Source organism: Cervus canadensis, chromosome 15, assembly GCF_019320065.1.
Source record: "Cervus canadensis isolate Bull #8, Minnesota chromosome 15, ASM1932006v1, whole genome shotgun sequence".
Taxonomy (NCBI): Eukaryota; Metazoa; Chordata; class Mammalia; order Artiodactyla; family Cervidae; genus Cervus; species Cervus canadensis.
The window spans coordinates 36927996-36943576 of NC_057400.1; the positions used below are offsets into that span (position 1 = coordinate 36927996).

Genomic DNA, 15581 nt, shown 5'->3' on the forward strand with positions numbered 1-15581 from the left:
TCCCATCCGCCCCTTCCTTGAGCCCCCTTGGCCTCGTCTAGCTCTTGCAATTCCAGCAAGTGAGCTGGGCATGCTCAGTGGGCAAGGTCGGGTTTGGGGGTGCAACCGGGAGGCCTGCTGCTCTGCTGCCCGGGCTCTCCCCTCCCCCCACCTGTACGAGGCTGGGCCAGAGGAGCGGGTGCTCAGCATTCCACCCACTGATGCTTGGACTTGGTCTTCCCTGCAGGTCTCCTCACTGACAGTCAGGCAGGGGTCAGGAGGCCGGGCGCGCCTCCAGAGCGCCCGGGTCGGGGTTTGGGGTGGGGGTGGGGGAGCCGGGGCAAGGCTTTGGGCTCTGTCGGCCTGTCCCAGGGGTCCTACAGCCTCCCAGACGCGTCTCTAGGCCTAAGGAAGCCTGCCGGCCGAGTAGGGGAAGCCAGTTTCAGGCCGGAAACAAGAAATCAGGTATGCCAGCCCCGCGTGCGTGCAGGCGGACGAGTGTCTCCTGTTTGTCTCCCGGGCAGGTGGGGAGAGCGGCCCGCCAGGGGGAGGGCAGAGGAAATCGGACACCTCCACCGTCTTCCTCGGGCCTAGCCCAGCCGAGGTTGGGCCGAGGTTCTGGAGTGTGGCCAGGCGAGGACGCAGGGTAGAACCCGCCGCTCGGGGCCAGGGCCAGGGATCCGCCGCGCCGCGGCCCTATCCGGCTGGCCCTGCGTCCCCCGAGTCCCGGTCTAGTCACGTTCCCTGGGAGGCGGAGACCTTGATCGGTCTCTGCCTGCTAGTTCGCAACGCTTCCCCTCCCCTCCCCCCGTCTCTTTCACGGCAGGGTCCCCCGCCTCCACTTCCGTATTTCCCTGCTGGGCCAGAGGAGCCTGGGCGTGAGGTCTACGGCTGGATGTGGCGGCCCTCGGGGCGGGGAGCGGGAGGAGGAGCAAGTTGCTCGGGAGGCGGGGTGTGGCGGCGCTGGGCGCGTCGGGTTACACTCGCCCTGCCTGCCCGGGGGTGACATCCCGGCGCGCCTCGCCGCGAGTACCGGGGCCGAGACTCTGATTCGGGGGAGGCAGAGACTCCGCCCCGGCCGGAGGAACCAGTGCTCCTGCCCTCTCCTTCCTCGTGCGAGAGGATCAATCTCAGGTGTGTGCTTCCTGGGAGACCCCCCCCATCCCCACCCCGCCCCCTGGTTATAGCGGGGAGTGGTCCCTCTCTGACCCGATGGAGTCGGTGTGGGGTGGGTGGCGGAATCTGGGGAAAGGTTTAAAATTTTTCCCCACCGACAGAACGTGGGCTCGTTCCTATGGGGTTTAGCTATATACATTTTGGAGGGTGGTTAAGACTTTTGGGTGAGGGTTGATATCTTATTGAAAGTTTGCTGCAAACTTTTGGTTTGTGGATGCCGCTCGTCTGATAAGATCTGTTGCTCCTCTCTGAAGCAAGAGAGGAGGTTCTAGAAGGGAAGTGAGGCTTCTTTGAGATCTTAGCTGCTGGAGTGTGACAGTTCTCGGAGGAAATAGGTGTACACTGATGAACTTGAAACAGCCCCCACTCCCCACGTAGTAACTTACGAGTAAAAATAGATTTGCAGGGTGCTTTGGCAGGAAGATATAGCCCTGTGAATGAAGTGCTGATCTGAGTTAGCTCTTGGTCTCTAGACTGACTTCCACCTTCTGAGAAGGAGCCTCTACTCCAGGAACTGTCCTCAGGAGTTCCGCAGTAATTTACAAATGCAAATTCTCACTATTTAGTGACAGGGGTCAACCCACATTATACAACACTATAAATATCATGGGAGGGGGTAGGGGCAGCTATAGAAATAGTAATTTGGTCGACTTTTATCCTTGTATGAATAGGTGGGGGATGGGAGAGTTCCACTGAGTCCTCATTGCTAAAAACAAAACTTAAAATTTTGCATATGTTCCCAAGTTTAATAGAAGTGAAGTTCGTTTTGAAGGGTGGAGGGTAAGGGGAACCACCACATTGGGGCCGGCCACTTCCTGATAACTGCTGACCACTCCATAGTGAGTGAGTGCCACAGTTCTTGCTGGCGGTGGACTGGGACTGAGTGCTAGATGCCATTGCTCAAGGGGTATCATGTGCAGTGAGGGGGAGTCTTACCATGGGGATGTTGAAACCCTCCTGTTTTTCTCATAGGGGGATTATGTCAAATTACAACACTCCCTTGATATTTCCAAATCAACTCTTCAAATAACACATCCGTACCTTAGTAATAACAGATAAACAGGGAATTTGGGGTTTGAGAACCAGCACTGTTGGAGCTGCCCATTCTTATATCTCACACAGTCACTTTATTTTCAAAGGACATTGTGAGCAGTTTAAATACTCTGCTTCCTTCTCTCTCCTGATTTATTAAAAGATGCAGTGGTTTAGCTCAGTAACCAGCACTGTTGGAGCTGCCCATTCTTATATCTCACACAGTCACTTTATTTTCAAAGGACATTGTGAGCAGTTTAAATACTCTGCTTCCTTCTCTCTCCTGATTTATTAAAAGATGCAGTGGTTTAGCTCAGTAATTGACGAAAGGGCCACAGTATTGCCAGTGGTCAGTGTCCGCCCCCCCTTTGTTTTTGTAACTATTTAATCCCACAGATATTTAGAATATTTGACTATTATTGTACATAATTCATATTGATAAACAATTATAATTCTCAGATTATCCTGTTTGGATATAAGTTTTCTGCTTTCATCACTGAATGTAAGTTCTATGAGAGGGCTTGGTCTGTCTCACACACTTTTGTATTTCTAATACCTAGAGTGATGACTAGCTTATGATAAAGGCTCAATAAATGTTTTCTCATTGAGTGACTGAACTGTGGGACTAACTCTAGCTGGATATAGTAGGGGGAAAAACCCCAGAAATTTTGGCCTTAGGTAAACTATGCAACTGCACTGAGCCTCAGTTGTCTCACTGACAAAATGCAGGTAATATGTGATATCACAGGTAAAATCACTACTGATGTTAACTGTTAGTAAACTTCAAAATACTGCTTTCTTCTTTCTTACATATTTTACTTTTTTATATTCAAAAGAGGATCACTTGGGTAAAAAATACAGTTAGTTGGATAATTTAGCTCTTACATGTTATGAATGAATTATCTAGGCTTTTCCCGCATAAATTTGGTGTGTCTGACGGAGGTAGGGGGAAGGGGAGGTTAATGGCAGCTATGGTTATGACAGAAGGGAAACAATTTCCAGATTATTATCTAATTTCTCCTCTTTATATTTTTAATGTGATAAAATTTCAGCTCAGGTTTTCCAAAACTTTATCCTCTCTTCTTGTCAACAGCCGGACTCACTAGGTTGTCCTAAGTGCGGAAATAGCATTTTAGTAAGAGCATTAGATTTGAGTAAACTCTGGGAGTTGGTGATGGACAGGGAGGCCTGGCGTTATGCGGTTCATGGGGTCGCAAAGAGTCGGACACAACTGAGCGACTGAACTGAACTGAACTGAAGAGCATTAGAAATTGAATATCTGTAAAGCTTGACTTAAATGAAATTTTCTGTAGCTTTGTGTAGCATTACAAGTCCTAGGTGAAGAAAAAGTATGGTCATCCTGATTTGGAGAAGGTGAGAATTCATTCAACAAGGTAAAACATACAAATGCCAAACAGTTAGAGACCAACATAACATCTTGCCTTGTCAGTACCCCATGGTAGAATGTTGACTATAACTGTTGTGGTTACGGAAGGGAGAAGTTAACATGGGCTCAAGTAGTTGGAGACCGTTTTGTGGTGAAGAGAAGGTCACTTAAGCAACAAAGAGGCTTAGAGTTTCTTGAAGATTTTAGCAGATCATCTTTGTTTTAAGAATGTTTGCTATTTTGTACTTCAGTGTATTAAAAAACCAGCACAATCATATGCTTTCAAAAATAAACTTTCTATGGAAAAGCATATGGAAACCTACATTCTGTATGTGAACTAAATAATACTTTTCACTGTGTCTGTGAAGTTTTAAAGCCCAGGATTCAAGTTAAAAATTAGAAGTCTTCATTTTTGCTACTTCTAACATCCTTGCTCTAAAAAAAAAAAGTGTCAAATAGCTTTTCTGTTACTCTGTCCAGTTGTGTACAATAGGATATCATTTTCATCTGAAGTTTTGGGGAAAATTATTAGTCATTAAGTTTGGGACCCCCACACCGGCTGATTTTAGATTGTTATTTTGGGAGATAAGGAGGGATGGAATGGAACTAAGATGGATAATGAAAGTGGTTTTAGATATTCTTCGAAATACTCAGGAAGTTCCATCAGGACTCATCACCTGGAGTCAAGAAGGAAACTTGGAAGTTGTTTTATAGAGAAAGCAGAATGTAATAAAGGGCATGTTGTCTATTTCCTTGTTTTATAGTTGTTGACATGATGGGAGAAAGAAATGTAGGAGGGAGAGATGATTAGATGCAACTCCAAATGAGAGAGACAAAGCCCAGCATGGCTACAAGCCAGAAAATCTCTAATAACTTCAGACCTCTTCCTGTATTACCTGACCAGAGATTGATCTCAGGAGCATTTTAGGAAAAGGAAGAATGAGGAGCAGATGGTTTGAATACCTAAAGATGATTGTGGTCATAGTTTGTCCAAAACTCTAATTATGTGTCCTGACATGAATGTGTTTCTTTTTTCTTGTTTTCCAAGATTTTCCTCTTTTGCTGGCAGTTTTTACTAGTTCTTTGGGTTAAATGTTTCTTCCTACATCATTTCTGTATTCTTGTTTTCCATTTTTCAGTTGAAAATTGTGTGTTGATTCTTTCAAAATAAGATTTCTGATTCATGAAGCAGACAAAACATGGTTTCTGATTTTAATTAGATCAAGCTCTGGTTTTATTAGTTTGCTAAAATTACTGGGAAAAATTAATTAAATTGTTGCTCTCCTAAGTAAAAATTTATTATGACAAAATGTGTTAACAAAGCTTAATTACTTGGGGCTATCTTTTACTTTTTTCTGGCAAAATAAAGTGATTACTAATGTACTTTATTCTGTAACAGTCAGATACTATTAATGGATGAGCAACAATGGTTTCATTTAGATGTTTCTAGCCTCATATTCTTTAAATAGTGATATGTCTTCTGTGGAATTCCATATATGATTATCCACCTATATGCTTCAAACCCCACAAATTATAACAGATCTGTTTCTGAAAATGAGATTTCTGGAAGCTACTACTGTCAAATGACATGGCCTATGAGTATGACTGTGGGTGACGCATGCTTAGAAAGCAGTATCACTTTGCCTTATGTGCACCAGTGATGGCTAAGTCTGGTTGGTTATTCACAATAGGAGCAGAAGTTGATGTTCAAGGCAAACATTTTAGGAAACTTTTCATTAGGATTTTATGAGTTTCAATAAAACACAATAAACTTCTAAATGTATTTGAAAAGTGATAAAAACAATGCAGCTCAGAGTACTAGGTCCTCAAAAGTTGTTTTCCTTTTGTTTCTACTGAAGAAAGAAAGGAAGTTTTGTGTCACTCTGGTAATAACCAAACTGCTTTGATCATATCACTGCTTGCTCCACCCTTCCGTGGGTCACTTTGCTCTGTTACATTCAATTCTAAATATTTGTCTTCAAATTCATGGGTCTTTCCAATCTTGCCCCATTATTAAAGTTCTTCCCCTCTCTTCTCTGTGAAGCAATGCGGATTCCCCTAGATGTGTTTTAATCCTGGTGCTGCCCCTAATGCTAACGCTGTTCCTTCCACTTCACCTGTTTGAAATCCTAGCAGTTCTTGAATGTTCTGACCAAAGGCTACCAGTTTGTGACGCTTCCCCTCACTGCCCCACTCAGAAGTGCTTTGTACATGTCCTAAACCCTTCAACTACTCTTTTAATGCGACTCTTAACTGTCTCCTTTACTCTTGTGTATGGTGATTATTTGAAAACATGCATCCCTTCCTTTCATGCAGAAGGTCTTGCAGAGTAAGGGCTGGATCCTACACAATTTTATAGCCCTCATGTGCCCAACCCAAGTCCCTGCATGTATTTGGAAAGGGGACACCTTTACTGGAGGCCACCTAGTAAATAGTTGTTGAATTAGTGATTGATTCATAATTCACTCATCCCGTAATTACCAAGAGTAAGTGATAGAAATGAGTGGGGTGTGATTGGACAGCAGGTGACACACAGGCAGATACATTTCAGATAATGAGTTTAATGGAAACTTTAGCTTTTTCTCAGGCATCCTCTTTACACATTTTGGCAGTTTTTGTATCTAAAGGATTTTAGTTTTAGGAGCAGGAAAGGGAAATTGCTGAATTTGAACCAAAGTTATCAAAGCAATCTGTGAAGAACATCAGTGGAGGAATCTGCAAATGGGAAGGTCATATACTAACCAGTGAAGAGTCACCTTTGTCAGAACCCTTAGGGCTCCTTTCTCTTCACTAACTTCTCCCTTCTTCTCCACCTGCCCAACTAATCCAGTCTCTTTTAAGAAAGAGTCCAGAAATTTAATTTATAACAAGAAGATTGATAAAATTGTTGTTTCTAGTTGCTAAGTCATGTCCGACTTGGTGACCCTATGGACTACAGCCTACCAGGCTCCTCTTCATGGGAATTCTCCCGAGAAGAATTCTGGAGTGGGTTGCCATTCCCTTCTCCAGGGGATCTCCCAGACTCAGGGATCGAACCTGCATCTTCTATATTGGCAGGCATGTTCTTTACCACTGAACCACCAGGGAAGCCGATTGGTAAAAATTAGCTTGTCACTATTTCCAAAGTCTCTGGTTTCTAAGGGGACAAAACTTTGAAACCATTTATGTAGGATAGGTAGAAGGAGCTTTTGGGTGGCGGTGTTTAGTTCTGTGTATCCCTGAAGTCACATTATTACCACCAACCTGTGGCTTTGGTCATTCTCTGAACCTGTCAGTATCTTCCTCTGTAAAATAAGGTGACAGAACTGCATGAATTTAAAACCATAAAAGAGAGAGGTATTTTTATTGCTCTTGTCATGTCTTCCAAGGGGAGAACACATGGGCTCTGTTCTCCACTGGACCTGGTTTAACTGTTCCTCTTACTTCCCGGAGTTTGAAATGTCCTTCAGCCTCTCCAGATGTAGCATTCACAGTGGGAGGATACTACATTCGCTGTGTCTTCCTCCTGGCTTGTGCGCATAGGATCTGTTAAAATAGATATCTTTTCACTTCTCTGTTTCATTCTCTTAGTCTTTCCCCTATCCAAGGAACTGTGATATTTATCTAAAAAAGTATAGATTCACAGAATTTTAACATAGGAAGGGGGTTAAAGATCTAACCCAACACTGTCTTTTTATTACTACTAATAAATAGTAATATTAAGTATTATTTGGAGCAATCACCCTTTTCTAGGCCCCGTGCTAAGTACTTTGCACATTATTTCATACATCAGCAGTGAACTCTGTTACATCAATGAGGAAACTGAGTTCCAAAGAACATAAGTGACTCACTCAAAGCCACCGCAGTGTTCTGGTCGGACAGAAACTCCCTTGAAAACTGTGTAAAGAAAATAATAGACTCAAGAGATAGTTCCGCTTACATTTCTGTAATATATTTCCTGCTTTTTTGCTACCTTGGATTCCTCTTCTCAACTCACTGAACTTTGCCTTTTGTACTTCCTAATAGTTGATGCTGTGGTTCAACAGTTTCCACCAGCGATGCTGAACTTGTTCAGACATTGAATGCATAGCACAGTATATCTGCCTGAGACAGTATTCCTTTTGATTTGTCTTCTAGGAACCATGATGTTGTTTTTCAGTCGCTAAGTTGTGCCTGACTCTTTGTGATCCTATGGACCGCAGCACACCAGGCTTCCCCATCCTTCACTATCTCCTGGAGTTTGCTCAAACTCGTGTCCATTGAATTCGTGATGCCATCCAACCGTCGCATACTCTGTTGTCCCCTTCTCCTCCTGTACTCAGTCCTTCCTGGCATCAGGGACACTATTCAAATCCTTTTTAGTTTTAATGGCTGTGGAAACAACCTGCAACGTGATATCAGTCTGCTTTTTCTGCTTCTACACCTGGGTTTGTAAAATGCTCTTAGGAAAATGAACACAGTCGTGCAAACTGGAGGCACCCACAAATTTATGTTCTCCAGTTTTAGCCACAGGGCAGTTCTTTTATCTTTACCTGTTTCTAGACAGCACCTTTTTTGGTTTTTCCCCAAACTTCCCATGTTTTCTATTTTCTTTAAGCCTCTTACCCCACTGTGCGTTTCCTTACCAGAAGATGATCGTTAGTGGTTAGAACAGACTAAACTGTTCTGACAGATCTGAAAATAGATAAAAGCACAGACAGACACAGCAGACATTTATTTCTCAATCATGTCATAGTCTTGGTTGGTAGATGACTTTCCTCTAATTGGTGACTCAGGCACCCTGGACCCTTTCATTTTGTGATTCTGCTGTTCCTTATGGCTGTGTTTTCAACTGTCTTCAACTTCTCTAAAAGAGAAGAAGCCTATTCACTCTCTAAATACTTAGTCTTAAAATGAAGGTAACAGTTCCACTCACGCAACATCAGCCAGAAGTGAGGTGCTCAGTCACACTTATGAACGAACGGAGACTGGCAAGTGTTGTCTGGCTGGGAGAGGAAGACACTTTTTGATAAAGAGTTAGCTGTCTCCATTACAGTGTCCTTGCCTCCTGTTATACTGAGAACACAGAGATATCACATCCACTCTTAAAATTCTGTGGTCTTTTCCACATCTTCCCTGTATCTGAATCCATTAATTCTATCATTAACACAACTTTGAGTTTTCCAGAGTTTATGCTTTCCCCAATGTTCTGGATCCCCCATTTCTTCAGCTAGCTTACTCTGTGAAATTTCTCCATGTTCACTTGCCTTTTATTTTATTTTGTATTGTTATTATTATTGTTATTTTTTCTAATTTTGGCCATGCCAAGGAGCATGAGGGATCTTAGTTCCCCGACCAGGGACTGAACCCATGCCCTCTGCACTGGCAGCACAGTGTCTTGACCACTGGACCTCCAGGGAAGCCCCTTACCTGCATTTTTTTTTTTTTTTTTTTGCGAGTTTTTTTTTTTTTGTTTTTTGTTACCTGCATTTTAAATATGTACAGGAATGTTCAGGATTCTCCCATCGCAGTAATAAAAAGACCAAAACCCCAAATTATTCATTCCTCCGATCTGCCCTCCTCTCTTGATTGTGCTCATTCTCTCCTCTTTCAAGCTACGCTTCCTGAAAGAGTTTGATGTTGTTTTTCTATCTCCTTATCTTTCATTCACCCCACAACTGTTGAAAATTTGGCTCTACCTTAGAGGAATCTGTTCTTTTTACGATTACTGATGTCTTCCTGACTGGCAAATACATGGGATCTTATTGTTTGAAACATTTGTGATTCTGCTGATTTCCTCCTTTGTGAAACTGAACTTTCACTAGGCTACCATGACACTTGGTTCTCTGTTTGGACTAGTCCTTATGGGTCTCTTTGCAGGTCCTTCTGCTTGATATGTTGTAGTTCCCAGGGTCTGTTCTTAGTTCACTGTCTTCTTATGGTAGATTTTCTCTGTACTATCAAGTACATCTGTTTATTTGATTTCGATAATTCAGGTCAGCATCCCCAATCAGACCTCTTCCCTGGGTTCAGACTCAATAGATATTTCACTTGGATGTCCCACAGTCCAGACAAGACTGATAATTCCTCTTCACCACTCCTCTCTCACGCTGTTTATCCTCTCATTGAAGAGCACCACTATCCTTTTTCCCACCTATATCATCCACTCATTTGTCATTAGTCACCTAGTATGTGCCAGGAATTTTTCTACAAATTAAAAGTATTCTGGTATACAAAACAGACACAGTCTCTTCTCTGGTAGAGTTTGCATCTCTAGAGTTCTTGTGGCTGGACTAATAATAAAATTGACATAAGATATTAACAGGAGATAAATTTTAATTTGTGCATACAGAGGTCTCATTGAAACGGTACCTAAGAAGTGGCCAAAGCAGGCAGCTTTTATATTTTTTAGACAAAGAAACAATAAATTTGTGAGAAATCAACAGGGCAAAGAAATTTAGGTTTTGGTGCTCAATTAGTAAGGAACCTAAAGAGTTTGGGCCTGAGGTAGTACTAAAGAAGTAACAAGGTTTATTCAGATAGGAATCTCTGTCCAAATTCCTATCTCTGTTCAAAAGGGTGTCCTACTTCTAGATGTAAGGACTGTACCTTTCCTGAAAGCAAGAAATAAATCCCTCATGAGATTTATTTATTTTTTAGGGAGACAAAAGGGATAGTTAGACTGTCCCTCTTGCATTCACCATTTCTTAAGTAGCTTGAATCCAAAATAATCAATATGCCATTTTATTTGTTCTGGGGATGGCCTGTCCTGAGCCCCAACAACATTCTAGGGGGTAGAGGAAGGAAATAATAATGATTAAATAAAGATGAGACATATGAGCTGATGGAAGCTATATGGTTATTTTGGATTTGGATGGTTTGGGAAGGCCTCTGAGGAGCTGACATTTGAGCCCAGCCCTGAGTGAGCAGAAACCGATTTGTATAGAGATGAGCTAAGCATTCCAGGCAGAGGAGACAGCCGGTGCCAAAACCCTAATTGTATTCTTGATGAATCTGAGGGGCAGGAGAAGGTAAATATAGCCAGAACTTAGTGAGAGGGATGAAAGAAAAGGAAAGTGAAGTCACTCAGTTGTGTCCGACTCTTTGCGACCCTGTGGACTGTAGCTTACCAGGCTCCTCCGTCCATAGGATTCTCCAGGCAAGAATACTGGAGTGGGTTACCATTTCCTTCTCCAGGGGATCTTCCCAACCCAGGGATTGAACCCGGGTCTCCCCCATTGGAGGCAGACGCTTTAACCTCTGAGCCGCCAGGGAAGCCCTAGGTATCTGTATTAGTTTCCTGTGGCTGTTAAACATATTACCACAAACTTGGTGGCTTGAAACAAGAGAAATGTATGCTCTCTTAGTTCAGGAGGCCAGAAGTCCAGTCACTATGCTCCCTTCTGAGTCGATAAGGGAGAAGCTGTTCCTTACTTCTTTCAGCTGCTCGTGGCTCCCATTACTCCAGTCTTCACCTCTATGGTCATACTGCCTTTCTTCTCTTCTGTGTGTGTCAAATCTCCCTTCGGTTTCCCTCTTATAAGGATATATGGGATTGCATTTGGGGCCCACTCTGATAATTCAGGATAATCTCCCCACTTAAGAGCCTTTATTTAATCACATTTGCATAGTCTTTTTGTTGTTGTTGTTATGTAAGATAACTCCTCGGTGCCAGGATTTAGGATGTGACACCTTTTCCGTGCCAATGGGGGCTTCCCTGGTGGCTCCCCCTGCCAATGCAGGAGAAGCAGGTTCAGTTGCTGAGTTGGGAAGATCCCATGGAGAAGAAGATGGCAACCCACTCCAGCATTCTTGTCTGGGAAATCCCAAGGACAGAGGAGCCTGGTGGGCTACGGTCCATGGAGTCACAAGAGAGTGGGACATGACTTAGCAACTAAACAACAAAAAATTCAGCCTACCATAGTGTCCAAGAGAAGCTTTAAAAAGTAGGCAAGGGCCAGATCTTATAGAGCTGTACAAGCCGAGATAAAATATTTAGATTTCATTCTAAGGTTGTACAAGCCATTGGAGGATTATGTGCTGGTAAGTGAAATATTATGGTTTTGCTCTAAAACAGTGTCTCTCAACTTTTTTTCCCCCCATTATGTCATTCCAAGAAGCAAAATTAAGTTGAAGTTAATTAAAATTTTAAATTAATTTTTCTCTGCTGCTGCTGCTGCAAAGTTGCTTCAGTCGTGTCCGACTCTGTGGGACCCCATAGAAGGCATCCCACCAGGCTCCTCTGTCCAACGGAATTCTCCAGGCAAGAGTACTGGAGTGGGTTGCCATTTCCTTCTCCAACAAGAGTGTATTCCCTAAATATTAAAACATAAGATTCTGTTGGTCAAAGTTGAGCTTTGGAGGACCACACTCATTGTAATACGTAAGATTTTTCTTTGCCTCCCCCCCATCCCTCAAGAACCAACTTTGTCTCTTGTAGGTGTTACTGTTCCCACTGAGCATGGGTGCTATCAAAGACTGACCTGGGTGCACAAAGTGGATTGGATTGTGATAGGTGGGAGGGGGAAGATTGGAAGCAGTACTCTAATTAAGAGACTATTTTAGTAGCCTAACCAAGGGATTACAGTTGTATATTCAAGCATGCGTTAAAGATGGAAAGAAGTGCATGGATTTAGGATTTGTCTCTGCAGTTGAGTTAGTTGACTGAACTCTCTGACAGATTAATTATCTGGAGAGAGGAAACAGGAATCCAGACAAAGGCTTACGTTTTTAAACTGAGCTCTGGACCATGAAACCAAGAAGGGGAGATTTGGAAGAGAAGCGATTTGTGTACTTGAAGGAAGATGTTCTGTTTTGGCTGTGTTAAATTTGAGATGTTTCTTAGACATTCCTCTGGAGATGTCAGTTAGACAATCAGATAAATGGAACCTGGAGATTCTAGGAGGGGTTTTGAATGAAGATGAAGAGCTGAAAGTTATTTACATATAGGCTATATTTGATGCTGGATTGAATTGCCTGTGATGCGTGTGCAGGTAGAGAAGAGGGCCATTGGAATACTGTATTATGTGAAAGAGAAGGAGTTGCCAGTGGATATGAGGGAAACCAGGAGAGTGTGGTATCCTTAAACTTATGGACATTCCTGGTGGTGCAGTGGTTAAAATCCACCTCCCAATGCAGGGGACGTGTGTTCCATCCCTGGTCGGGGAACAAAGATCCCACATGCGGCGGGGTGACTAAGCCCATGTCCTGCAACTACTGAGTCTGGTGCCAGAGGGAAGTCCCAAAGCAAAAAAAAAGTTCAAAGTGTTTTTAAAAGGAGTGGTTAAAATGTTTTTAAAAGTTTATAGGATTGAGTTGTGAAAGTAGAGACAGTGCATAGAGACAACTCTTTCAAGTAATTGTGTCATGAAGAAAAGCAGAGCAATGGAAAAGTTCCTGGAAGGAGTTACTGACTAAGGCAGGGCTTCTTAGAACCAGATAGTAATAGGATGAGTTTAAGTAGAGAGGAAATGATATTAATAGAATGATTAACTAGAGAGAAAAAACTAATGAAGGCAGGCGAGAGTGATGGATACCTGCTGGAGTATAATTCTTGAAGAGACAGGAAGGGAGCTTTAGGGACAAATGAAGAGGTTGGTTTTCATTAGGATCAGGGACATTTCATTCAGGAAAGGATGAATGAAGAAAGGAAGGAAGCTCTGCAGAGAGAATGCATAGAGAGGCTGAGAGGTCTTAGTTTGGGTGGTGGGAAGATGAAGTTCTTACCTCATGGGTTCTACTTTCCCAGTGATGTGTGATGAGGTTGTGGTGGGACAGGGTTAAACAGTTTTGGGGAAAGAGCTGATGTGAAATGGCTATTTTGAAACATCCTGGGAAATGAAATAATAGGATTGCTGGTCAATATGTATTGTCCATGAGAGACCTATAGCCATATATTTAACTGAGCTAGTTGTAGATGCAGGTTTTTTTTTTTTCTCCAGGCAGTTTCTTTAGCTGTTTAGGTAGAGGGGTGGAGCAGGCAGATAGTTGGGCTTAATCAACTTGAGGATTTGCCTGGTAAGTTAGAAGCAGAAAGAGAGGAGCAAGGAAGTTAAGGGTACTTGCAAGGGAACATTTACAATGATGGACCTTGACCATAAGCTGGATAGAAAAGGAAGAGAGTATGTAACTTGGTAGTGGAAATTGCCAGTGGATTGGAAAAACCAGATAATGCCAAGATGTTGGAATGGAAATACCAGAGTAGATAAGCTGGAAAAAGAGAAGGTGTTCACATATAAGATGCTTGAAGCTGAAGTCTCAGAGCTGGTGCAAGTAATAATGATGCTAAAATGAAAGGTTATGACAATGAGAGCAGGTGGCTGAGGCAAGGTAAAAGAGAACACTATAAGAGGTGCAGGGCTGTGCTCGCTTCGGCAGCACATATACTAAAATTGGAACGATACAGAGAAGATTAGCATGGCCCCTGCGCAAGGATGACACGCAAATTCGTGAAGCGTTCCATATTTAAAAAAAAAAAAAAGAGGTGCAGGGCTTTAGGAACTGGGACCTCCTTGTATATATAGGAGACAGAAGACACGAAGACAGGAGCTTGGGAGGGGAAACAGCCAGATGCTTATCTAATCAGTGAATGAAAAGAAACAGCAGTAGATGGGTAGATGGCAGCAAGAAGGGATGAAGGGTGGTAAGTCTAATGACATGAACTTCAAAACAGGTAAGATTTTTGAGAGAGGATCGAGGAGAAATTGGAAAATGGGGAGACACTAGATATTCTGGCTGGGAGATTTGCAGAATGGAAGCAGGAGTCTAACTTAAAGTATTTACAACTAAAATGGAATGGGTACTGCAGGTACAGATCTTTAGCCTGGGCAGGAGTCCTGGGAGCCTTCTGTGAACTTGGACATTAACCCTTTAGTCACTTAATCAAAGGAAGTTCCCAGGAAAGGGGCTAGTTATCACCTGGTTCAAGGATGTTTTGGTGTTTTAGCAGCAGTACAGCCATCCCTGTTTATACCGGCTGAACAATAGACTTAATATGTAAGTATAAACAACCTCCCCTTGAGGGATGCTGTGAAAGCAGCGTTAAGAGGCGTCAGCCTTCAAAAGTCAGATTAAATCTTGCTTTCTCCCTGTTTTCAGGATATTACCTGGCGAAAGGAACATCTGGAGAAGAAAAGGATAGATTTTTGAGTTCTAGAGGGCTTAACTGGGAAGGAGGGAGGGCTGAGGAGGTGAGAGATGGGGCAGATTGGGCTTCTGGTCATGACTGAGGTAAAGGGGATTAAAGAACATGCTGGGATCAGGGCCAGTGATGTCCTGGAAGAAGCTTGGTGCAGACCTCTGGCAGCTCCTGGTGCAGACCTCTGGCAGCACATGTTGAAGTGGTAGCCAAGGGTGAACAAAAGCCTCCTTGGAGTATCTGTAGCCCTAGGGCATCTCCTGTTGGCTTGGTGGCCAGTTGGAGTATAAAAACCCTCCTAGGGGACTGCTCTAAAGTGGCCAGAAGCATCAGGTGCTCTGAGGGCCTGTTCTCAGCCAAAATGATGGTGCAACCCTTGGGGGAGGTGCTTTCTCCTATTTGGCAGAAGCTAAGGAGTGCTGCTTCTGGGGACCACCGTCAGAGTCCAGTGTATTTAGACTCTGCTCTCTGCTCTGTTGTCACTGGCTTAGTACAGATCTGTATAAGTCTGTGTCAGGGTGTTTACAACCAGTCTCTTGATTTCCCTTCTCCCGGATGCGTGTCCTTTTAGTTTATCTCCCAGCGCTGCTTCTGGGAATGTGAGGATGGGCTTTTAAATTTACATATGATTCTATCATGCCTATTAGGAATATTGTGAGGATTAACATAATGTGTATCAGCTAACCAGCACAGTCCTTATAACCCAGTATGCAGCCAAAAATGTGCCTAAAAGCCTTCATTGGTGATCTATTGTTTACTGGACAAAGACCAAAGTCCTATGAAATTGTAGGTAACATCTCCTTGCCTGCCTGTTCAGTCTCCTCACTGCCTCACTTATGACCACTGTATGCCATCCTGTTCTCTAGGCATACGTTTCACTCCTCCTTGTTCTTGAAAATGCAGTATTTGTTC

General features: G+C 43.2%; 1 protein-coding gene and 1 non-coding gene across 6 annotated transcripts in view; both read left to right on the forward strand.

Annotated features, from left to right (window-relative positions):
* The window catches only part of GPD2 (glycerol-3-phosphate dehydrogenase 2), a 226390-nt gene that overhangs the window by 81370 nt on the left and 129439 nt on the right, over positions 1-15581 (forward strand). For 2 of the 5 annotated variants that reach the window (XM_043488116.1, XM_043488119.1), the window contains exon 1: positions 925-1113. The exons of 1 other annotated variant lie outside the window; for it this stretch is intronic. The gene's annotated coding sequence lies outside the window, so the exon portion shown is untranslated. Of the gene's footprint in view, positions 1-297; positions 445-924; positions 1114-15581 lie in introns of those variants that run through there. 2 more of the 5 variants (XM_043488117.1, XM_043488115.1) reach the window with 2 other exon arrangements.
* On the forward strand, positions 13894-14000 carry LOC122454034. Its single transcript, XR_006273256.1, has one exon. It is a non-coding gene; the product is annotated as a U6 spliceosomal RNA (small nuclear RNA).